General features: G+C 40.2%; 1 long non-coding RNA gene across 1 annotated transcript; it reads left to right on the top strand.

The window, feature by feature from the left end:
* The first annotated feature begins 744 nt into the window (after positions 1-744).
* Positions 745-19,287, top strand: LOC138064261 (uncharacterized). Its single transcript, XR_011137536.1, has 4 exons — positions 745-973; positions 3,738-3,971; positions 4,356-5,045; positions 19,262-19,287. It is a non-coding gene; the product is annotated as an uncharacterized lncRNA (long non-coding RNA).
* The last annotated feature ends 6,151 nt before the right edge of the window (positions 19,288-25,438 follow it).

Below are 25,438 nucleotides of genomic sequence, written 5' to 3' on the forward strand. Positions count from 1 at the left end.
TCTCTTCGTAATCATTGCTACTTATTCCTTAGTGAACTCTGCTCTTATTAGTTGTCCTTGCAGCAAAGGAACAGCTCTCCTAGTTCATAAACAATTAGCTGAGAATTTCTGAAGAGCTAGAAAACCCTTCTTAACTGCTCAGCTCTTCAGAAAGAACATGTCACACTTGTTTGTTAGTGAGACTGTTTTCATCACTACACAGTAGCTCACAAGCTAGGATCTGGTATACATCAGAAACGGTGATCCCTAGCATTGGGCTGCTTCTGAGAAGCAACTGCTTTGTCTGTGGATCAGAATTCTGGCTGTTGCCGCTCTCCATAGCGGATGACGGCTAGCTCGGGCAGTGGGGCTGACTCGCTGAGCTCGAGGCCTGAGAATGACTTGCCAAAGAAAAATGTTTCGTAGGGTTGCATCTAAACTCATTAAAAAGCTGGTTTAACTTGCACATCTCTTAGAACACCGGTTTTATTTTGTTTTTGAAATTCTTTTTTAACTCTTTAAATTATAAGGCATAGTAAAGCCTAGGTATTTTAAGTAGCATTTTTTGTCACGTGTTTCAATCATGCTCTTCAAACTGATGCACTTGAAGTTTGCAGGAGAATAATGAGCGTTATAATTTTCCCTGAGAGCAGATTGCTGCCTCAGCCCTAGTAAACGTAACTGGCAGTTGCTTCTCTCTTTGTGAGAATTACTGCTGCTCACCTACTTCCTCTTCCGCTCTCTCTCCCCCTCGACCTTCTTTAATCTCAACGGTGACCAATGTTACTGAGGCAAAGAGTTACTTGAGTCCCGCTGGAAAACTCCAGGCCGCTGGAAACTGTGGGAAATGGGAGGCCGTTGAGAACGGCACAGAAATATAGACTGCTCGGCTCTCGTTTTATACCAACCTGTCTTCTCTGAGTAGCCACAAGTTTCACTGCGGGAAAAGCTTTAATCACCACCAAGCAGGCATTGTTACTAAGGAGACTGGAAGGTGAGACAACTATCATTTTTTTGCCATTTTAAATCCCATTGACTCAAACCGAATAGATCTATTTGAATTTCCCTGGGGAAAAGAAATATTTCCTGAGATTATTCATGGCATTTTGGGAGAATGCAGTATATCCTTCATGCAAAATAGGGCGGGTCGCTCTTCACTCAAAATGAAACTCTGAATCCAGCTTTAATTTCCTCAGTGATGCAAAAGTATTCCTCTCCCAGTGCTAACAGAAAACTGGGATTATGTGTAAACTCAAAAGAAACCTATTATGACTTTGCAGCTCCTGGCTTCTTGTCGCAGTATGACCATACAGTTTATCTGATTGATATTGATCCCTGTCCTATTTTTCTTTATTAAGGTAGCTAATAATATTTTCTCAGTGTAAGAGCTAGACTGAATTATTAAATTAACTGAAAGTACAGGTTTTTTTCACTGAGGCAGCAAAGCGTGATGTGTGACTGACAATGATTTTTTCTCTGAGACACAAGGAGTCGGGTGCATTATGTGTGTCTAGTTCTCAAGGCCTTTCATGGATTGCCTTCTTGCTAACAAAGACCTCTTTATTACCCAAGACAAAACCAGGGGAAACTACAATGACAGGCATCTAAGAAATACACAGAAGACAGATAAATGCACTGCCTTTTAAAAAGCGGAGATTTGGTTGGGCAGTAGCAAAAGCAAAATGCATTGTACTATTGAGCAAAAATAATCATTAAATGAAGGAGAAGAAAACCTAAAAATGAAGCTTGAAACACGTGTCTGTAAGAGGCTTACCTAAAAGCTGTATCTTCCCATTATTTTGTTACCTGACTGACAGGAGGCAGAATAAATGAAGGCATAAATGTAAATCAGGCATAAGAAAATTATCGCTGTATTCAAAAGAAAGGAGCACACCATCTCGACAGAAACAAATGCACTCTTTTGGTTAGAGGTGTGATAGCGCAAAATCAATTTAGGCAGAAGAATAATCAAGCCGTTAAGATTCTTCTAAGATGTTTCATGTATTTCTAAATTACTTCATAATTTCTGTAATCGCCCTAATGGTGTGAAAGCAAACGCTGATTGGAATACAAGCAGGAATAAAAGTGCTCTAAAGAAGCTATCCAGAATTGTAAATTGGCTTTAGAAATCTCAGCATAATTAGTGCTTTTTCGGATGTGTATGTATTTCAATTAAGCAATAAAACATGACAGGCAGTGCATTTCTGGGTGATTAAAGCACACTTTCAGTAGTGTTATAAGGCAAGACGCAGAAAGTTGAGCGACTTAACCACCCAAGAAATGCAATAATCTGCTCAAAATGCCCTGTCAAGAGTGTCTTATTACATATTACTGTTAGGAGATGGAATTTATACATAAAAGTAGGGAAAACACTGTACAGCATTCATTATACACAGTACACCGCAAAGCATTATCTAAATGGAAGCCAAGTAAGTGCCAGCCGATCCAAAACGTTTAAATTACAGTAGGATTTGTAAAATCGTTTCATAGTGAAAACAACCTGGATTTTTTTGGCCCGCTCCGCTCCCTACTACTCCCCCAAATTCTTTTTTAACTGTAACTCTGATGTGTATCTTCACTACAGGATTCTGACAATGTTTAATAGGAAAATACTGGCAAAGCTGCGCCTCACTGGCGTGGTGTGCCTGTAATAGATCACCACAGCAGCATCTGTTAAAGGATGAAATCTTCCTGGGGGAAATGATACCAAAAATTTTATTAGAAAAGCACTTTGTGTATATTTTCAGATGAAAGATATTTCGCTCCGAGTTTGTAATCAAGGGACTAACAATAGGGAAAAAGAAAGGAGAAGGTACCAGAAAAGCAGATCTAAAGAAGCATTCTCTCAAAGAGCTGTATTCAGTGGACTGAATAGAATAAAATATGATTTCACACCACACTTCACATCTCAAAACACTTCACAAGCACAAAAGATATGGAGGCATTAACCGCAAACACAGTGTACGTGGCAATAAAACAAAGGCATGCTTGAGCTGTATTACATGACACGTGTACATGTCTCGCTAGCATCTTTCAAACTCCGCAGTCCAAGCAGTTCCCCTAATAAAATGCTTAAGCTGGAAGCCAGTAACCTGAATTATTAAAATATATTTTAAACAACCCAATTAAAATATACGCCATTTTGAAATGCCAATCAGAAAAGGCATTTTGTAATTTATTGCAGTCTACTCATTCCTACCCAGTATACAGATGAGCTGATGCATTTATATTTTGGAATTAGACAAATCTCATTAAAACCTTACACTACATGGGAGGTAATTCTCCTTTTTCTCAGAAGGCAATCACAATTCTTAGGGAAGCGAGGACACCCAGCTATAGCAACTGCCTCAGGGTGCAGTTATCATTAGATTGTCTCACCTGCAGAACTGCCATGCTTCATTGCCCAATTAATTTACCCCATAGATTGTTCAATAAAAATGTTCTCTACAGTAAATTCAAATGATTTAATGACATTACGTCCTTCGGATTAGAAACACTGAGATCTTCTAAAATGGCTGAAAACTTGCCCTGTAGTATGCTTGTATTTCTAACTCCTAGGAAGCTAGTAGGAACTGAGTCTACAGGAGAAACAAAATCCTTTCATTTCCTGCAGCTGTTACCAAGTTCACCTTCAATGTACACAGCTGCGCTGTTTTCCTATAGCGATTCTTGTTTTCTGCATAATGTCTCTGTATTTTCAAACTCCCCTCAACTGCTTCAGTTTTTCGCCAACTGTTGCCCACGTTGCTCTCGTCCAGGTACTCAACGAGAGTAATTTTGACAGACAACACCCTCTACGGCATAGCATACAGATGCAAGCTCATGACTGCTATCCCTGCTCCCTCAAGTGTGACTGTAGCTGAAAGCACTTTTAAACAAAGGGGAAACTCTTCTGTTCCATGCCTGCCCGCACAGAGCCACCGGCCTGGAGGCCAGAACGGCAGAGAACAGCTGAGAGATAAGGAAGAGGACAGGAAGGATACGAAGGGAAGGTGAGAATTATCTTAGACCTTTAAAATATTTCACTTTTGCTTTTATAACAACGACATAGAACTGTGCATGTTATATACCAAACTCAAAATATAATTAGAAAGTGATAAATATCTTCCAAAATATTAAGATACACGTGAGACATCGAATTTATGTAGCTCTTCCTTTCTTATCTATACCTGCGAGTAGAGAAGAGGGTGTGAAATTATACATTCAAGGGTATGTTTTGGTTTTGTGGAGCTATTTAGGTACATTTCAATGAGCACAGACTTCTGTACGTGTATGCTGGTAACTTAAAAGGTTAAACCTTGGATTTGGCACAGCAAGAGGTAAGTTCTACGGCAGTGCCACAGTCATGAACCAGCCTTTCTCCATTATCTTTGCAGTGGACAACTTCTTTTTATGAACAAAATTGTTCAGGTGTCCGGCGCCTAGACCATCGATAAGCAACCAGGCTCCCAATACAACCCTCCTGTCTGAGGACAGGTTTTCTTATGGAAGCCAATAGTGAGATGCTGTGTTACAGCAGTGTGTTCCAGAGTTTCCTAAGGATGAATGCTTTCGCCAACAAATACACTGCGCAGCTCTGGACCAAGAAAAAGACATACCAGGGTAAGAGGCTCCTAGACAACTGATAACAGCAGGTCGAGATGTTTGACAGCTTAGCGTCAGTGATAAAGCTACCACTAAGCTACTTTTGGTACTCAGTAATTGTTGTTTCTTCTTCATAATCATTACATTAGAACTGCAAACATGCCACAGTACCCTCTCCTACCACTGTATCAGCCAATCATGGTTCTGCTTTTGGGCAGCATCAGAAGTGCTGCACAGCCACGAAATGACCTTCTCCAAGCATTGTGCTATATTTGTAATCAGAATCTGATCACATGTGGTAAGGCTAGCAAAATTATTCATCATCTCCATACTTTGGCCCTGCACATACTGATCCTGTACTTTCTGACTGATTCAACATACGCAAACAGATACGGAACAACGCATACTGAACAACTGGCCCATATCTGCATCTGGAAGCATGAGTATTTTTATTCCCAATAGGGGAATAATTATGGATGGAGGTAAGAACTTTGTGTGAATATCTGTCTGGAAAAACCAAGAATTCCTGTAACAAGGTTTGTCAGTTTTTTCTTTTCATAATTCTTTCATTTCTAAAGAAGTTAACTACGTAATTTCTCTTAAGAACAACACAAATTCTTTTTTTGCAGCTAACTTAAATGAATCGACACATTTTAAATTGCACTAAATTCACTTTCCTTTAAGAACGTTGCCTTGTTTTTTTTGTTTTTTTTTATGTTGCAAAGCTTCTGGAAATATTTTATCCAACTCCACAGAATTTTCAAAAGCTTATTACCTAATTTATAACACCTCACACCTCTACATTTTCTTTCCAACACAATAAGTCAATTTAAGTATATGGGTTTTGTAACAGATTAATCTGCTGAACGATCACAAACCTCCAACCGAAAGCAAAGAAAGAGGTGTTTTTGCTTCACTTTCTTGCTGTATTTCAGTCAATATAAGTCTGGCATGAGCAGCTAGGAGATGGAGAATGAAACGTTTTTACTACCCCCCTAGTTCTACAACCATGCTTTTAAAAACATTTGGTTAAAGTCATAATAAAGAAAAAAAATTAAAGCGATCTGCTTAAACTTTATTAGCTCAAAGATTTACAGTATTTATATACTAAACTAAAGAGACAGTTACAATACTGTAATCTCAGAACAGACAATTATTAATCTTTGGCTGATATTTACCTAAATGCCAGAATGATCAGTTTTTTCTGATATGAGGAAATTTTAAGGAAAAGCAAACCTCGTCACAAAACCTGTAGGGCACTGTGGCGCGCCTAACAAAAAGCATGGCACACTGCATGAGCGAGCCCAAACAGAGGCTATTTTACAGGGGAGCGACAAATCCCGGTTTTGTAGGCAGCGATGTTGCTCCCCACGGCTGTCCAGGTGCGTGGGCTGCGCAGAGACAGACCACATCATTTCAGTGGCACCTTAAAGCATGGGTTCCTGAGGCTCGGCCTTCAGGCCACCACTTTGAAGTGCATCTTCTGGTGTGTTTTGACAACACAGACTGTTTTACCTAGGGAGCCGCACTAAGATCTTACACACTTTGCAAGGCACAAATTCTTTCTGTGGTTGTACAGCACCCACAAGCTCTTGGCTACTCTTACAGGCTTACGATGGCCCTTGCCCACTATTTAGGGAATGGAATCTTATGAACAAATTATGACACGCAGACAGCAATAGAAGACATGGTAATAAGCAAGAGTTTGCAAAAGCTACAGTACCATGGTAATAAGGAAAGGCAAGGATAATTAATTGAAAAAAAGGATCCAGAGTGGAAAAGGCCACAATAACGTCTAATAATGCTATTTCAGCCTAGGAGTTCACGCTGAGGATTTTATAGTGTTCACAGTACAATGGAAGTGTTTTGACTATCTCATAGACTATGACAGATAATACATTACAAAAATACCACTCATTTTTAAAGCTCTTAAACAACTTGCAGGTCCTATTGATTCCTCCTACCTATTATTTCAAACAAGGTAAAAGATGGAAAGGGACACAGTTATCTGCCCCTTCTCTTATGCACAGCCCACTGAATCATGAACTGCCTAAAGATTAGTCATTTTTGATAAAACAGTAGTTGGAACAGTTTGTAGTCTGGGGCGCAGAGAGATCAACTTCTTTGGCAGCAGTACGATCTTAGCTTGGCTTAAGCTGATGGTGAGACTGCATCGTAAGATCACTGCACTGTTGAACTCGGCATTTGTACCACGTGTAGCACAGGTTTTTATAATACATGCACACGGCACACAATCTAGTCCTCCTCTTAATATTTTTTCATTCCCTCTATCCTCATTTTCAGCTATTTTGGTAATTTGTTATTTCTGAAAATGAAGTTTCCTTTGTTTCCCCAAAGTAAAAACTTTTTTTTTTTTTGGAAAAAAGTGAACTATATAGTTTCTGACAACACAATGATTTTCTTCCAAAGACTTTTAAAGATGTGCATATTCCTTCAGAGCAGGCCTTACTTTTAAAAGCCAAGCACAGAATTTATCTTTAAGGAAAACCAATTTTTTTTGTCCCAGCTATAGTAGAAGTACGATTCCTTTGTCTAGAAAAATCAAGCCTCTTCCAGTGTCACGAATCATGAGCGCAGCCTGAAATATTCATCAGCATATAGCAGGAGCGATCTGGCTCCATCTAAACTGCTCTTAAATGCTTCAGCAACACTTGTTGTAACTGGTAATATTTACTGGCCCACCACTTCGAAACAGGATGCTGAGTCAATTCAGATCTAAGTTGCTTTAAAGTGGCATATCTGACACAAGCTTGATTTGATTTGTAACATCTATGTGTGTTGGGGAATCTTATATGCAAGAGCATGAATATATTTCCCACCTACTGTTTGCCACAGGTGTGATAAGGGCTAGTTCTAACTGCGTTATGAACTAGATCCGCATCATGTTCCGCCAAGGAAAAGAACCTTACTGAGCTGAGGCAGCTATGAACGCTTCCAGGGTTTTGAATCAAAGGCCACTGACAGTTTCTGACAGGTTCCTTTTGCCTTCTATAATGTTTGCATGAATTCCACCTGTAGGGAACGTGACCTTGGCAAAGCCAAGACTTGGCTAGTTTTTTTAAAACTCCTTCACTCTTTATTCCCTCTGTTCAGACCCTTGTCTTGGCACAAGCTTTCTCTGTGCATGATCCATACTTGGATCCCTCATTTGCCCACACCCTGCAAAATTCACGAAACCAGGATATCCACGGTCACAGTGTAGTAAAAGGCAGAGTAAATCCCCCAGATCCCATAAGGATAGACAGAAATGCAATATTCCTCTTCTGAAAGACTGCCTAATGCCGAAGGGACCAATTCAACATAATAATTACTATTCAGGCACCAGAGAACACTAGAGCAAAGATGGGTGGAAAGCTGATGACAGAAATACAAATTTTAGGTAGGACTATGGACATATATATGTTTGTGTGCACACACACATGTGTATGTGTGTGTGTATATATATATTTATATAATGTGCACATATACACATACACACAAAAGTCAGCATTTTAATCAATGCAGTTCCAAAGAAAAAGCTAAGACCTGATCAAGGCCATAGTTTTTTACCATATTTTATAATGCACCTGTTTATATCACTATGCGCACTGAATTCTTTTATTATAACAAAAATTAAAACATTTATATACGTGGGTGATCCTCATGCACCAATAGTAATCATCAATCTCCGTTTTCAGAGCAGTTCATATTTGCTATGACACTGATAATAACTAGTGTCTAATGAAAAGGCAGGCCATGCAGTCATGCTGAGCTCTGCTGTACATGAGAGGAAACCATACCCATCTTTGCTAAATAGAACTGTTTCCCCCCCCCACCCCTTTCAAGCCTCTAAATAAGGATTTGGAAACAACAGAAAAATTCAGAATTACCTGCAAAATATTACTATAGTACTCATCACAGACACCTGTTGGTGAAAGGGTACTCAGTCCTCATTATTGCTTTATTAGCGTTTGATCTGATTCTGTTCAGATGTTTACTCACACAAGCAGTTTTATAAGAAGTCACTCCACTAGCTTCTACTTTATGCAGCCAGCAAAATGTCCTGGCAGCCCTAAAGAGATAGTATAATTATCAAAGCTTGACACTGATTTCTATTGCAGTTTCCCTAAAAATAATGAGAGTGAGGTAGCTCATCTTCCCCTAAAACGGTAGTATCATACACAGCCTCGGCAAAAAAGTAGAATTAGCAATGTTTGTTTTTTCTAAGATTTCAATTTCAAAGTCAAGATTCAAATTTGCAGGAAAAAAGGTGTTTGGTGCAAATGTATTAATAACCTGGTTGTGTACCGAAGGTAAATGTGCAACGTATTAAACATGAGCAGTCAACCACCCACAGAATCATTTTTCCCGTCGCATCCAGAAAAGCCTGACCTTAAGCCCCACTGCTGTTGAGCATAATAATTGAGTTTCATCCATAAAGCAAGTCGGCTAAATGATTCAGTAGCCTTAGAGTGGTATTCTGTAGGGCCATACAAGATTTCTGCCTTGAACTGGCTCGAGAACGCTGTGAGTTTCTCCACAGTAATGCCCTGCGTAGCGTGAATAACCACCAAGGCAGACACGGAATCCATCTTCACAGAACAACTCTAGAAAATATAACAGGTGTAATTTTTTTCTATGCCTTTTCCTAAATTCACACAAAAGGCAAATTAAACACACACGTGTTTTAGGGTTCAAATATATTTTAAACAAATGTAGCCACTCTTACCTACTACGGAAACAGAACCCACACATTTCATTATGAACACTTTCAGCATCTCAGTGCTTGATTTTTTTCCGGGTGTAAAATCCTGACACTTATTAAGGAGCCTCAGGTTAAGGAAGGAAAAGAAAATTTATGGCGAGATTTGATACTTCCGTGCAACTGAGAGTCACTAAAGAGGAATGTAGGTATGTAATGCACTTAGCCATCAGTGATGCATGCTGTCCGTGATATATGACTGTCATATGTGTAGAACAGTCCGCATAAGTTTTCCTCCTTCAAGAGGCACTTTCCTGTGGAAACCCCCACTCTGTTCTCATGTAATGCTCAAATATTTTATTGCCTTAATGGTGCTCTAAAGCACAGATGTCATAAATCTAGTGCCTGATTCTTCATTGTTTTCTCTCTTGTATGACAGCATGAATCCAATCTGATATGCAAGAAAAGTATTACAACTATGAAAAAAGGACCTGCAAATATGTATGACACCTTATCTCAAGTAGTAGTATAAATTGTAATAATATTAAACTGTAAACATTCAGAGCCACATGTGAGGATTTTTCAAATGCATGAAGCTCAATAAAATAATGAAACAGCAAGCTCCAAAGAATTGCAAGCTATATCAAAATCCCACCCTTTACTGACCCTGTTGTTGTCCAGTTTTGCAGTATGCTCAGTCATATGGTCTCCTACAACCTTAACCTCCACCCTGATTCAGATCGATGAACTCTTTTGTTTGTGCATTTCTACAAAAACCTGCCAACGGCTGCCCAAATAGGTGACAGCACAGAACAAGAACCTATTTTCTTCTTACTATCTACATCTATATAAATATATATGCATAAGGCTTGCACAGGGACACAGGACACCCTGCATAAAATCTGTTTACTTGCAGGGTCCTGAAAGTTTATAGAGATATATACCATACTTTTGCATATAGTGTTTTATTGAGGTCAGTGGAACTATTTGCCCGTATAAGCAGATGTGGGATTGCTGCCAAGACAGCTGAAAGAACGATCAGCACGTATCTTCTCCGTGTTCATCTCTCCTTTTCTCCCCTTTAGAATAAATTCGTAATAAAAACGTATGCCTCTACTGTCTCTTATCTCTGCACTTACGGATGTCGCATATAATAGAATACTCCGCTGCTTTAGTGCTGCATTTTCTCTTGCTTTCTAATTTTTGTTTGAGACGTATTTATCTACTTGGGCATGGGGACAGCGCCTAACGCACCATGGAAAAAAAGTATTAACGCCCAATGGTAATAATCAAGATGCACTGTTCGGTAAACTGTGTTTTATCTGAAGTCAAGGCCACCTTAGCAATACCACTTCGCTACCACTTTTCATGCTGACACCACTCTTTTGGATATAATAGGATTTAAAACTACCCTTTCTGTTGCTTTAAGTTACTCCTGGTCTATTTAATCACAAGTAAACATCCTTTAGAAGAGAACAGGTGAACATTTTTTAAAAAGACATTTCTTTATATATGTATTTATCTGTGGGTGCATGTGCATTTATACACAAATATACTACGAATATATACACACACACATATATATACACATACACCTCCTCCATCTAAATACACAGCTACAGTATTTATTTACTTTGCAGAAAGACTAATCCTCGGCCTAATTTGCCTCTCAGTTACAACTCCAAAAGCAGGCTGCAGACTCAGGATCAGCCTAAGTCAATTTAAGATCACTTTGCTGTTAAAATAGGGGCACTGTTTTCTCCCTGTCTCTGGCTGCTCCCTGGTATCAGGGCTAATTGTGCAGCCTCAGGCTTATTCAATTCAGTTTAATGATACACCTGAAGAAATACATATCTATAAAACATGAGCTTAAGTAACTCACCATTCGACCATGCAGTTTCTAGCACTGTTACATGTGAGATAGCACCGCACTGACACAAGGAGGTGAAACTGCCATTCTGGGCAGCAGCATAGTCTCAGATTTCCTTAAATCAGCTGTGAAACAAGCCTTTCACGGGGTGGTTCAGCTGTGGTCTGAAGTCAGATGAGGGGGTTCCTGCTCCCCAATGCCCACTTCTCTCCTTGTCCTTTTTGAGAAGCTCTCACTAGTGACAGTAACAGCACTGGTGAGCCTGTCTAGGGTCCAGGTCACCAAAACAACCCAGGATAACACAGCACTAAATTCGTGCAAGGGAAGAAGTGGTGAACAACAGTGAAAGGGTCTCATTTAGCAGCAGGACGGTCTGTTGCTGGCGTCACTGCCGAGGACAACGTAATGGCCTAAAACTGGTGCATGTCAGAAGTGAGTCAGCCTCCTCTGGTTCATCTCTTACATGCATTGTTAATCTTTCAGTTTAAAATGAACATTTATGAACGGGGTATTATCAAAGAAACAAGGTTTCGAAACTACTAACAGATCCTTTAGTAAAGCAGCTCTGACTGCTGTTGCCGGAACTCCGAGCTGATCTCACTTTACAGCAGGGAGGCTGACATTATTAAACAAGCACCTTGCTCAGCAGCTCGTTTTTGCCCTTCTCAGCTCAGTTAAATCTTGTTTAGGGCATAAACATGTATGCCTAAATTCTGTGCTCCGTTTTCCATGAAGCTCTGCAGAGGAAACTCAGCCTATGGTTTAAAAGCAATTTAAAAAAAAAAACCTGTATGTTGCTTTGTAACAGCAAATCCTTTAGCGTTGGGTTCTATGTGAGCAGTCCTCCTCATGCCTATCCTGTACAACACTATATGGCATCCTGTAGTTTTTATCGCTTTTATGTTGTTTTAGTGACGTCCCCCTCCTCATGTGAATGGAGTTTTTCCTAGTTCCTCGTACAGGAAATTGGTATCATAGGGTTTCATGTGCAGCTAAGCATTATTCGGAAGGTATCAGAACATGCGAATGGCTGGCCCATCACAGCACTTACGTGCTTGCCAGCCAGGATTTTCAATTCAAATTCTGCTCTAAACTCCTTGCTACCCATACACCTACAGCTAGGGGGCATGTTTGCCTCCTGGGCCTGGAGCATGGGAGCAGCTTTGTTCTGTACAGTTGCCTGTAGTCAACAGGTTGAGGGTGTCCGGAGAGCTAATCCAGGACACTTTGATGCACACAAATGTCAACATGACAAAATTCTGATGGTGGTGGAGAATGATAATGAAGGCACTGATGCCTTGCAAAATGCTTCCAAAAGAAGTGCAACACATGAGACACGTTTTCTAAAACTCCAAGCAATAAAGTAAAATAGCTCATTAGCCTAGCTACCAGTGAGGAACCTCAGCTCCATGCTTTAAAATTAGATTCTGCACCCTGTCACTAATATCCCTAGTCTTCATATCTCTTGCATTCCTTTATTAGAGCTTTTTTTCATAAAACGCTCTTCATGTTTTGACGTGGCCTTCTTCTGGAGCACTAGCCTCAGAAATGCAGCATACCAGTATCACAGCTAGAGGGAATTCTGAGTAACACTGACCCATTTAAACTCCAAGTAGAAAGAGCACCCAACTCCTTTCAATATACTAAACACTTAAACAAAATGATTAACAAATGTTTCCAAAGTTTCACAAATCTTTCCTCCCTTGCACAAGGTTAGTGAAATAGGAAACTACAATGAATTTAACAGAGCATTATAAAACAAACTCTAACAAAGATTTTTTTTTGTGTTGAAGTAAACATTCATAATGAAGTGGGTTACACATTTGTAAGTTATTTTACTTGTGCAACAAGTGCTTAAAGCAGTATTTTAATCTATGTATAAAATAAGAACAGTTTCCATAAGTAAAGATTAGAAAATGAGTCTACAGGAGATATTTATACTCTAAAAGCTAAAAAGCCTGGCAGCTTTTTAAGGCAGTGAATGTCACCCCCCTGAGTGTGGGTACTGGCCGAGAGAGAATAATTTTACCGCTAATGGCTTTGATTGCTCTAACAATATCTCTTAACAGGGTGTCTGACAAACAGCTTCCTGACACAGCCTTCATATTAAACCATGCATGTGTGTGATGAAGGGAGCACTCCTCCGATATGGCTTTGCAACAAAATGCCAGAGTAAATTGCTGTCAATAATGAATGCAAGCAAGACCAAGGCTCAAGCAGAGAATTTTTTAAAAGCTGGGGGGAAAAAGATTCTTATAGGCAATCCACAAATTACACATCCTCTTCTGAAAAATTCCAAGAGATAGGAAGAGGGACAAAAAAGATCATGATACCCATTCAATCCCAAGGACTGGAAATTACAGGAAATTTCCTTTGTCCATCTCTCTCTTCTTTATATGCAACGTATCTATACATCTACTAGCATCCTTCAATACAAGTTAAAAGAAGCTTGCTGATCAAACTCTGAACCCAGCTGCAATTGGGTTTTTTGCTATCGTGAACACTGCTTAGTGCTTGCTCCAGGTCTTTTTTCCTTCTTCAGTGTTGTGCAAATCTAATCGGTAATTCTGCTCCATTATCACTGAAAGAGCTTGATCCTATCAGCATAGGTGTACCGAGTTGCTCTAACTATAATGCAGAAATTAATGAGGAGGAAAGAGACCAAGAGACCACAGAATTAAATAGAGCCTTGCTGTATATTCACCGTGTTACTCTGGTCTAATAGAGAGAGGTAAAAGAGGCGAGTGGGCAGCTAAATGCCTTTTACCGTGCTGAGAGCCACAGCGAGCACTGTTTGTCCTCTCTGGACTTATTCCCTGCTCACATGCCAGTCCTCTTGCTCTCTGTGCCTTCGAGAACAAACTGCAGGAGCAGGTAGAGAGAGGATTTGAGGTTTACATCCAGCCAGCATAGAGAGTTATGCTAAGCACTAAGCTTCCCTCACATGATCCAAATATTTCACTAAATTATTAAATTGAACTGGAATGAAAACTAGCTACAAAAGTCTGGTCGAACCTTTCCTAGGCGCAGTGGGGAAGCGTGAAAGGGAGGGAGAGCAGGAGATAGGACAGAATGGGAGCTCTATACAGAGAGCTCGATAACATGTAAATTCTGTGTAACGTGGCCATTTTACACAATACATGTTTTTGTTAGAATACTAAAAATATGTTCAAAACCAATACCTTTGGATTTATTTTCAAACCCTGAAGTGTTCAAAAGAATTCTGATGATAATTTTTCATAATTTTTATGTTTCATCAGAAAAGTTTAAATTTCTCCAAAAAGATGTTATCAACAAAGCCACGCATTTCTTAGTAAGAAACTGGGATGAAAGTCTCAATAAGGTTATTCTGGATTATAATATCCTTTGGCTAGGACATGACAGATAAGACCTAGAATATTAATTGTCATTGCTAGGTTTTTGAGCAGATCCTCTGACTTCCTCCACGGAAAAGAAACACCTGTATTACAACAGGTGTTTGCTTCTTCCCTCCTTCCCATTCTCATTTTTATGAAAGTCATCCCCCAGGATTACCAAAATGAGAAATTAGCAGTGGTGTTCACTTTTTTTCTTATCCAGACAGATATTCCCCATATGTCATAGACTTATAAATTCAGCCATTCTCAATTTTGAAAATGACCATTTCTCGTCTCTTTTGCTGAGAAATCTTCCTCTGTAAAGTTTTGGCAGTCCACCAAAATACTGAATGAGCGCCCAGATTTTCTAAGGCTCACACTGTGGTCGCAGCAGCAATGCCTAATGGTCTAAGAATGGCAGAAGCTTGCAGAGCAGCAGGAGATGGCAGCTGAAGGAAATATCTGGGCTCTTTGCACAATGACATGGTCCTCCTCAGCCTAGGTACCTCAAGCAATGGGGTTCCTTGGAGCATCAGAAATCACACTGAGAGACAATACTAAGATTTTTTTAAGCCTATCTTCTTTCATTCTCACTGCTCTCCTTGCAGATACAACTTCTGGAGAACGAGGGGGGAAAAACCAACACCACCAGAATTTGACCCCTTTTCCATCTCTAGGATTAGAGCAGTCTCCTCCTTCTAGTAAAAAACGTCTCAAAGATAAGTGATCATTTATGCAGAAGTGTTTGTCATTCAGGGTTCAGTCTTCACTGATGACATGAAAAGGAAGTGCACGCTTGCCTTTAATTTTTTCTAAGTCATTAAAGGATGTTATTTAGATCGCTATGTCAAGTACTAGAAAGTAGGTATAGCCATATAAAAGTTCCAGTGAAGCTAAATCTGCTCTGTTGGTGCATACATATCATAATATAAACTTTAACTATACGAACGAAACATCTTACTGAATCACTCAGTTATTTTTGCTGATGTCTGCTGGGTAGTCTTATAGCGATCTGCTCACTGTATCTGCTGGGCTTCATAAGGCAATTAATTGCCATGCTGTGTGGTGGTTGCTTACTGATACATTGTGAAAACCAAAAAGAGGATATAAGAAACAGGGGATCTCTTAAAGAAATGCCCATAACTTTGCTGGATTCCAAGGAAAATGTCCTCATGATCCACAGTAACTGGAACTACACATCATGAACTAAGAGTCCTGCTTATATAACTGGAAAAAAATACAAGCTTCAAGCACAGAAATTCCCTTCAGATCTCTTACCGGTTTCACTGCCAAAGCAGTATCAGATTCACTCAAAAATTACATACAAACCTACAGCATGCAACTGACTTAACAGGAGAAAGTTATTTATCACTGCAGCATCAGTCCTTATTTGTTGGTCCTGTGTTCCTGCAGAGCGAATTCTCTTGCGGCAGGCTTACGGATGGTACTAGTGGGTCAAACACTGGCTCTAAATTCATTGTTTATATGTCATCTTAGGTAATGAGAAAATATCTTGGCAGAAATAGTTATAATTAGTTAATGCGGATATGTGAAATGCAAGGAGCTAAGTTCTGGAACATCTGTAAGGAAAAGAGATTAAATATTTTAATGTTTAAGATTTAAACAAAGATATGAATTTTAAAGCTGATAATAGTTTACATGTGTCAGTTCCAGCAACAACAAAACTGAAACTGCATTCAACATCACTAAAGCCGTTTGACATAGAATTCTTCTCGGTGACATTTAAAGTTGAGTAAGTAAACAAGAGAGGAAATTCAATTATGCATCTATAAAATATTAAATATCTAATAGGTAGTAATATAACGAGAATAACTCAAATACTTTAAAGTCAGCAATTAACCTGTGCAATGCTTGCACATACAAACACACACAAGCCATCAGGAATGAGCAGACTAGTATACCCTCTTCATTAAGTGATTGTTGCAAGCGTTGTGAAAGGTCAAGGAGTACCAATGCGGCTCAGCACATTGTATCTATTAGATTGCAATTTTTGGCTCAGAAAGCTCAGTTCAAGTTAACGTCACTTCTTGACTACAGCCCTCCTGGTAATTTTGTGAGTCACAGGGAAAAAATGGTCTTGTGTATGAGAGCTCAGAGAGGCCAGACTGTAGTTATGGCTCATATGCTGTATCTTTCAGAGACTGTCTATGTTATGCATGTGAGAAATAACTTCACCTTTACCTTCCTCAGTTTCCTTTTTCCTTTATGGATGAAGTTGGAAGGTACAATTTGTCCACAGTAATGTCAGAAGTATCTGACAAACAAATATTAAATCCAAACAAGACAGAATGCTTGGGCTCAAAGTATGAAAAAGGCAACATTCTCTAGAATTTCCAGCTTCTTTTTTTCCTTCTGAGTCATCTTCCTGTACCGCCACACACAGAAGGATCTGCTTTGCTCTAGTCATCCAAAAGATGACTGCTATTGCAGTTGAGTAGCCATCTCATACTGAAATTAAAAAACAAGGACACGAAACTTGTCCCTGCAGATCTAACTGGCAGCCTTCAAGTATTGTAAGGACGTTTTATGACCCTCTGGTCAAGCCAGCCAAGGAATAAAAACTCAGCCCAGAGCTTCGGAAAAAGAGGAGGACATAGGGGAAAAAATTATTCATGGTCATGCTAGCTAAATCTGACTCATGATTTTAGCTCATCATATTTCTATCCTTTTCTGCTCATTTTTCATTGAACATTCATACGACCAATAGTTTGCTTGAACTGTATGCAGAAGAATTTTATATACCCAGGCCTTTATGCAAAAGCCAACCTATTTATAAGTACACCAAAAGCACAGGATGCTATACCATCCTGTAAAGAGAACAGATACATAGCTAGCAAGAGAATGACAAAGAGAAGAAAAATCTGCTGGTTAACCAATAAATCTGTTGTAAGTTTTTTTGCTTCTGGCCAGGAAGGAACTCAGCTATTTTAAAATCTATAGCCGGTGTACATAGACAAATATAGCACTCTTTCTTGTTTAAAGGAGGACAGGAAAAGATTTTAAATGTCCTCTGGCACTTCCTAGTTAGATTACTGTAATGCACTCTGCATGCTGTAAGGTTACGCACACTGAGACCATTCAGAATCCGTAGCTAGTACAGCAAGGCTCTCATCTGCACAGAAGTGTGCCATGCCCAGAGCACACACCACCACCACTCTACACTCTGCCGTGCTGATCGCTTTCTAATGGAACTCAAAGTCCTGCTTTTACCTTAAAAAGCTTTAATAATTCCAGACACCACCATCTGATGATGGTGATCACCTGCCTCGTTCCCGAAGCCACGCTGCCTCTGTGGCAATCAATGCCAGTTCTGGAGCTTTGTTTAGATGAGACACGTCTTTCTGGGTAAAAACAGCTTGACCAAAAATCTTGTTCATCACAATCTGGATTTGTCGGGCCTCTCTGCCTGCTCTCCGTTACCTTCTTGACGTTTAGGCTCCGACCGGCTAATGCTGGTCAAGAAAATATTTCATTGGAAAAGAGCAACTTACGCCCAGAAGTTTAATAACGTGCAAGTATCACGGCTATTCAGCAGGGGACAATTCATTTCCCCCTCTGTCTAATGATTAAGACATGCTAGGAGACACTGTGAGAAAGTTTACTTTTGTGCCATCTTATTCTCCTTGGGGAATAAGAATATTGGTTGCAACCCCGAACCATTGAGTACGGGTATTAACCCGTATCCGTATTAGCAAGTATTAACCTTGCGTCCATTGTGTGACTACACAACTCATGCAATAGCCAACAGCCTCAGCAAGCCACAGACCGCTCACTGAGCAAGCTCTCAAACACAAAACACATTTGGTTCCACTCTGCCTGGTAACAACATGGAAATAGTCTATGCCTCTCTCCCGAGGGAGCTTGTCCCTCACTGTTAACCCAAACATGTATGTAGGCCCTACGATCATCTGTTCACCTTTCTCTTTGAAACTATAGAAAGAAGAGAGACATCTGTGCGGTTTTTTCAAGGCAATGGCCCACTTCTATCCTGTTTCTATTTGTTCCTATTTGTGCTGCACAAGGTAACAAACTTGTTTCGTATAATTATCTATTGGATTACAGGCAAGTCAGCACCATACGACAGGATCGCATCGGTTGCAATAGTGAGGCCCCGTAGGTCTGACACCTTAAACAACCCCAGGCAGCTTCTGTGACCTAGACTAGAAACTACAAAGTCAACAATTAAGGAGCAAGGTGGATTCTAACACTGGATTCTAAACGTCGGCTTTATTTCCTTAGTATAATTACCTATGTTGAATTTAACTGTAAGGATTTGTTGGATGCCATTTTGCAAATACGGTATTTCACTTGTTTTAAAGCAGCTGTAATGGACCCTGTAACCAAGACCCAGCTGTGACCGCAACATTTGCACACCGTGGCCCTGCGCCCCATCAGTGAGGGTGCTGCCTGTGCCACGGTCACCCTCAGCTCCTGGCTCACCTGCCCATAGGGAGCAGCTGGCCCTCGCTGCACCCTGGCAGGATCCTTGTTACGCGATGAACCCTTTCAAAGTAGGGGCGCAACGGAACCTGAACAGGCGTCCCTGGCTGTAAGACTTACAGATATGAGAGTGTAGGTGACAAGGAATGCATAGCAGATATATAAAAGGGCTTTGATTGGGAGACTTTTTATTTTCCCTTTGGAATCCCCTAGTCCTTTCTTAGCTGACTTTGGAAAAACTTGTCAACATCTATTAGTTGCTATTTTTTCAATGACGAATATAAATTTTTACCTTTTACCCCTCCACAGGCACAAGGTCATTTCTGACTACCGACACGATGCAGTTTACTGCAAGTACAATAGAACGATATTCATCGTTTTTCCAAGAAATCTTAATAATCTGAAATGATATGGACTCAATCTGCTGCTGAAGATTCAGTAAGGTTTTTGTGTAAATCAGGAGTTTGGTATCTTTAATGAGCAAAATCATTTTATTTTATCTCTTATTTACCATACCTTTTTAGTTAATTTACACCAGCTTCACTAGTCATCAGATGCTTAAACTACTATCTGCCTAACTGAAAAATATGACAGTACGTTAATACAAAGTCATGCTTCTTTGCATGCTTTACACACACACTTTGTACTATTATTTCTGTGAGACTTGAAAGCTAAACCTGTGAACCTTTGCAGGCTTGGCACTGTACCGTCAAGTTTAGCTCACAGAGCTGTTATAGCTTCCAAATAAAATAAATGCAAATGAGGGTATCCAGAATAAAATTATAGCCATGACTTTCTCTCAAGTCAAGCACTCAGCAAAAATCATAAACTTGATTTGGGATCAGAGGAGCGGAGAAGCTGTCAACTCCGTTGCAACTGTCCAAATCCCATCTGCTCAACCCTTGCACAAATCATAGCTGAAGAGAAGCTGCTCCACTCACCAAACCAAAAGAAATTCTTTAAGGAACCATTTACAGTGTATAGGAAGGACCATTTACAGCAGAGCCTTGTTCCCCTGTGTATCTGTCCTTTACCATTCCCACAGGCCTCCCTGCCATGTTCAGGGAGGGAGGGAGGAGGGCGGTTACTAAGGCTGCTTGGCACTTGCAGCACGACTGCGTCCAGGCCTGCGGCCAGAGGCCTTCCCTCTCCTGACACCCACGGGTTCTCACAAAAAGACACAAATTGTGACTTCTGCACTCAGTTAAAGATTAAAAGGACAAACTCTAAATCTGAATCCCAACTCCATCATCCCTTAGCAATGGCTAACAGCAGGCAGGTTTCGAGCACCCCGATGTAGTGACAGCAGGAGGGGACGTGTCCAGAGAGCCGGTCAGTTCAGCCAGGTCAGCACGTGGATGGCACATGGAGGGCCCGTGGGAGAGCGTAGAGACCACCATCCCAGCCTGTGGCTGGTAACTAATGCCGAGGAGATGGTATACAATAGCTGCCTAAATTGCTTCTGTGTTAAGTGTTTACAGTCTGTTTAAGTGAAAAGAGAAACTGTGAATTTGACTCCGCTTATGGTTGGTTGTTTAGTGCTACCTCAGGTATCTCCTCAAAGCAGTACCCTGAGCCCTGCAGTCGTGCCACAAAAGGGGTGAAACACGGCATGAGATCACCAGCCAACTTCAGAGGTTCAGAGCTCTCTGGATACTAAGCAAGAAAACCTGAAAGCATGAAGACTCTCACAAACTTTTTTCTTTTTTGTTCCAGGTGAGCTCTATCCAGTTTGTTCCATGTAGGAATCGCACAGATTTATCTTATTTCTGCTGAGGCAGGAAGATAGTTTCCATTAATCTCACAGTCGTTTTCAAATTTTCGCTTGTGTCCAGCTATGAACTGTGGCGGCTTTGCTCCCCTCACCTCCCTCACAAACTTAAGGGAAAGCTTTGCAATATTAGGGTTATTTGTGTTAATGTGTCACACTCATAAACATTTACCAGCATATGAGCTCAGTCTAAATAAGAATATTTATGTGTGTGAGGTGAACCTAAGGCTTATTTTCTAAGGAGGAGAAAGAAAAATGTGCTAATCCATTGCGTCACCTAATCCCCTCTAATTCTGAGCTCTTTTCAAAACAAAAATAAGAGTGAATACCAAATTTCCCCAGTGCACCCAGTTTTACTGTTAAATTCACAGTTGAGACTCTATAAAGCAGGCATTATTCACAGAATCATAAGGCGACATTAAAAGTAAATACTTATTTGTGAAAAATACACATCTCCCTCAGCAGCTCCTAATGCAGGAATGCTTTTCGGAGGAGACAGTTTTTATGCTCACTGATGCAAACAATCTTTACTTCTTCTTCAGAACAAAAGCGGCCTGGCTGCAGCAGCACGGATGTGAGAGAAAGAAGAAAAATTAGCCACCTGTGTAGACTAGAAATCATTTTGCCTTATGTCTAAGGTCAGTACAGTGCTGTAAAACAGATTTTGTTGAGCTGCTTAGTAGGTCATAAAGTAACACTCTGACTAAAAGTTAAATTGCTTGTACAGAAACAATTAAATTGCAATTATACTGTGATAGAAGTGCACAGCAGCTCGCCATCTGGATGCCCTCCAGCACGAGCCATGTGCAGCACGACCCCATACCTCTTCCGTGATATCCTCTGCTAGAGGAAAAGGCTCATTTCTTACATATTATAGATGCACACTGAGGCTCTCGAAATCAAGAAATGGCGCAATTAAGGTTGAATGCATCAATTAAACTCTGTCCCTTCTACACAAAAATTGAGTGGTAATGACACTTTTTTTCTCATATGCATTTTTAAAAACACTCTTACACACCTGCATTATTTTACTTACAATAATGACCCCTTACTGCTTGGCTAATTTCAATGTTTATTCTCCGAAGAGGTAACACCTTCCCAAAGCATCCAAAATTTGAATAATTTGGTCAGCATCAGTCTTCTACGTAACTTTAGAATGTGTTCGTCTTTCTTTGTAAACAAAGAATGTCCGATCAGTCATTTATTTCCATGCCATCTCAAAAGTTCCCTCAAAGATGTATCCTAATAATATTGTATCAGCAGCTGCATTAAAGTACTGTCTAAAGTTTTTCTCCTTTGTTTAGTCACTCTGATGTAAGATTTTATTTAATTCAAATTTTTCATGCAAACTATCCTAATTTCCACTGTTTGGGTAAATAACATTCAGCTTTCTTTGGCATACTGTTTAAACATGACTTAAATATTAATGTTGCTTTAACTGCTTCTTTGTGAAAAAATACTTTTCCCTTCCTTGGATGGAAATGCATTTGCCAGTATGTAGTTGAGCTCTGGGAACCCGTCAGGGCAATTACACAGCACTCTTGAGTGACACTCTTCATTGAAGCCTTACCAGTGGAATGTAAGTCACTGATGCAAGGCCTTTAAACCAATAAGGTATTCTGATGGCATCATTTTGAATTTTGTTCTGCAAACTCACCAGTCCTTCAATACTCTTAAGCCTTGTCATCTCAGAATGGTTTTTCAGAGATCTTGTAATGAAAGCCTGTTCTTAAATATAGTTTTAGGCTGTCCCTCCTGATCTCACAGTCAAGGATCACTTGATAAAGCATCTATAGATACCAAGGAGATACAAAGCAGTGTAGATACCGACAGCTGATTTGCTTATTAGCCTCTGACATCCTCCTTACATTGTTTTAGAAAGTGAGGGTGTGAAACTGTGTGTTTCTCCAAACCTTATGAACAACTGAAGTTAAGAGGAAATCAACTCTTTTGGATAGGAGAATCTGTTCACTGACTAGTATGTGGTTGAAACAGTAAGGTCATGGAATTGGATCTAATTTGTCAATTAAATCATTAACAGCAGTAAAATATATGCATGGCAGTAAAAGGCAGTTTTTATTTCCCTGCATAGGAGATCTTAATAAAGCAGATGTCTGTCAAATAATTCATCCCAGAGTACTTAAGAAATAAACATGGCACCCAGCATAAAGCAGATTTTAAAAAGAATCAAGGTGCACGAATGCAACAGTCACGTAGGTTTCAACAGAAGTAAAGCTGTCTGGAAATTCAGGAGACTACTGGAACAAATTCGCTTTATCTGAAAGGAGTGAGTGCTGTTAAAGGGAAGGGAATCAGAAAGTAGCCTTACTTTTGCCAGTCACTCATTCTGAAGTGAGTTTAATATGTTCCGGCTTTATAAAATTATTATACCACTGTAAGGCAGGTCTTGGCGGGTTACTAAACTACACGTGAAAATAAATCTCTGAGGATATAAAGAAGAGATTAAGACTCATAAGAGGCTGACAGCTGAATCTTGTAATTTGTAAGGGATAACTAAGACCCTTAAACATGATAAGATTACTATTAGGATTTAGAATTTAAAAATCAAGGAACAGAAACATCAACTGAAGCAGATCTTTGTCAAACGCTTGGCACCAAAGTAAAAACTGAGTATTTTTCCTGTGTTGTGAACTACTGAGCACTTGAAAATAAATGTTTGGGTTATCTATTGCCCTTCCACTTTTCTGTAAATGACTAACCAAGATGCAGCATAACAATGCATTAGACCATGCTGATCAAAGCAGTTTTCTATTAAGCTATATGCACAAATTCAGCACGTAAATTACAAACTGATATTGATGGTAATGAGTTAAAGTCATCGTGGACTCCAGAAACCTTTTCCCTCGATGCGATGCTCTTTTCAAATAAAGCACATTCTCTGAAGGTCAAATGTCTTGGTCTACACCTGACAGCAACCACCCAAGACTCCACTTGGTAAATCAAGACCTAGCAATTTTCACAGGCACAAAAGCAGACCCCAAAACACTAACTCTTGAAAACAAGGCAGAAGGAAAAGAGATTAAAAAGGAGACTGAAATGTGGGTTCTCATACTAAAGTAAACTAATGCCTCATCATTTGAGCAGCAACTCGCACTGTGTGTGTTAAACGAGCAAACAGAAATTAAAGAGAATTGATTGATTCTTGTTCTAAGTCAAAGTCCCCAGCAAGACACAACAGCTCCTGCCCTGAGGGCAGATCACTGATGTCTTGAGCCTCCTCTACGCTCAGGCTTGCTCCTGTAATACATTTTTTTGCCTTGCTACTCTTCTCTGAGCTCTTTTCCTTTTACCTGCCAGAAGAGTCACCCACTGCTTGTTTGTCTTTCTGATTCAAAGTCCTGTCCATGGAATACACTCCCCTAGGACCATGATTAGTAGCACGGTCATCCCTCCACGTTTTCTAAGTCTTAGACAAACTATAACCAAATCCGCTTCGTTACAGGAATGACCTGTTCTCTGAGCAGTATTCAGAACTCAGAACTGTATTGAGGCTTAAAATAAATAATGCAAATAATCAAGCAGCAGTTCATGTATTCTCCCACTGTACCCTAAGATGATGTTTTACAGTAATTCCCTGGTTAAGGAAGTATAGAATTGTTTGGGTGTCAGTGGTCACCGCTGAACACAGTTTAATGTTATCACACATATATATGCTGTGTATGAATCTTTTTGAATCTTTTCCCCATGTTGACCTGTTTTTGTTCACTCTGAGACTTTGGCATCAAAACTCATTGGCCACTGAGGAGACCCAATATTGTCAACCCGTACACGTTAGGTCTCTGCTTTGAGCAAATCCCCATTATCAAAACATGCGTAAGGGCAGTCTTATACCATACGTAACGCCACTACAAATACTGCCATGGACTATGTGGGTTTGGGTCTCTTCATCCACCAGCTTCCTCCCGCAAAGCAAAAGCAAAACCTCTTCAAAAATTGTTACAGTAGGTGAGCCTGGCATATATATTTATGAGGTGCTCCAATCCCAGTCAGGTCAAGCACGTGCTACACGGCTCCATCTGGACAACTGCATTTCACGTACCAAAGTGTTTTAGGATCATCCTCAGCCACTGATTTGCTGTGAGAATAGTGATGTTCACTTGGAACACAGTTGCCTCATACCACGTGTCTGGGATACGATCTTGAGCTCTCAGTATACCTCCGGTCTTTCCTCATACCAGCTGCCGGTGGGCTGACAACCGCTCATGCAGCAATTGTGGTTTTGTGTGTCAGCCCATGGCTGGAGACAGTCCTTGCGCTGCAGCAAATCTGTAATTCAGGGAGATCAGCCTGTAATCAAGACCTCAGCAATTATCCTCTGGTAGCAGCTCCATTAAGATTCTGGCCTGTCCCTGAAACACCATTTTAGCTGGCCCATGCCTTATGCAGGAACCCAGAGTAAAATCAGTACCGTTGCGTTTTTAACGGAGCCAAGAGAAAACAATGAATACTCACCCCCTCAGCTCTGCACTCTAACTGCCTGCCCTGCCTATGGTCAGACCTCCTCTAGGCAGTTGCTGCTGACAGATCAAATCACCTTGATAGATGATTTAGAAGGGATACCTAGCACCTATCCCCAGCTGTTGTCTGGCATGTGATACCGTTTGGTGTGTCTTCTGATATAAGAAGTAAGTAGGAAGCAAACTATTCCATTGTTTTCTTCCCAGTCATCTCCATCCACAGGTAACAGCCAGATC

The sequence above is a fragment of the Struthio camelus genome, chromosome W (assembly GCF_040807025.1).
Source record: "Struthio camelus isolate bStrCam1 chromosome W, bStrCam1.hap1, whole genome shotgun sequence".
NCBI classification, from domain to species: Eukaryota; Metazoa; Chordata; class Aves; order Struthioniformes; family Struthionidae; genus Struthio; species Struthio camelus.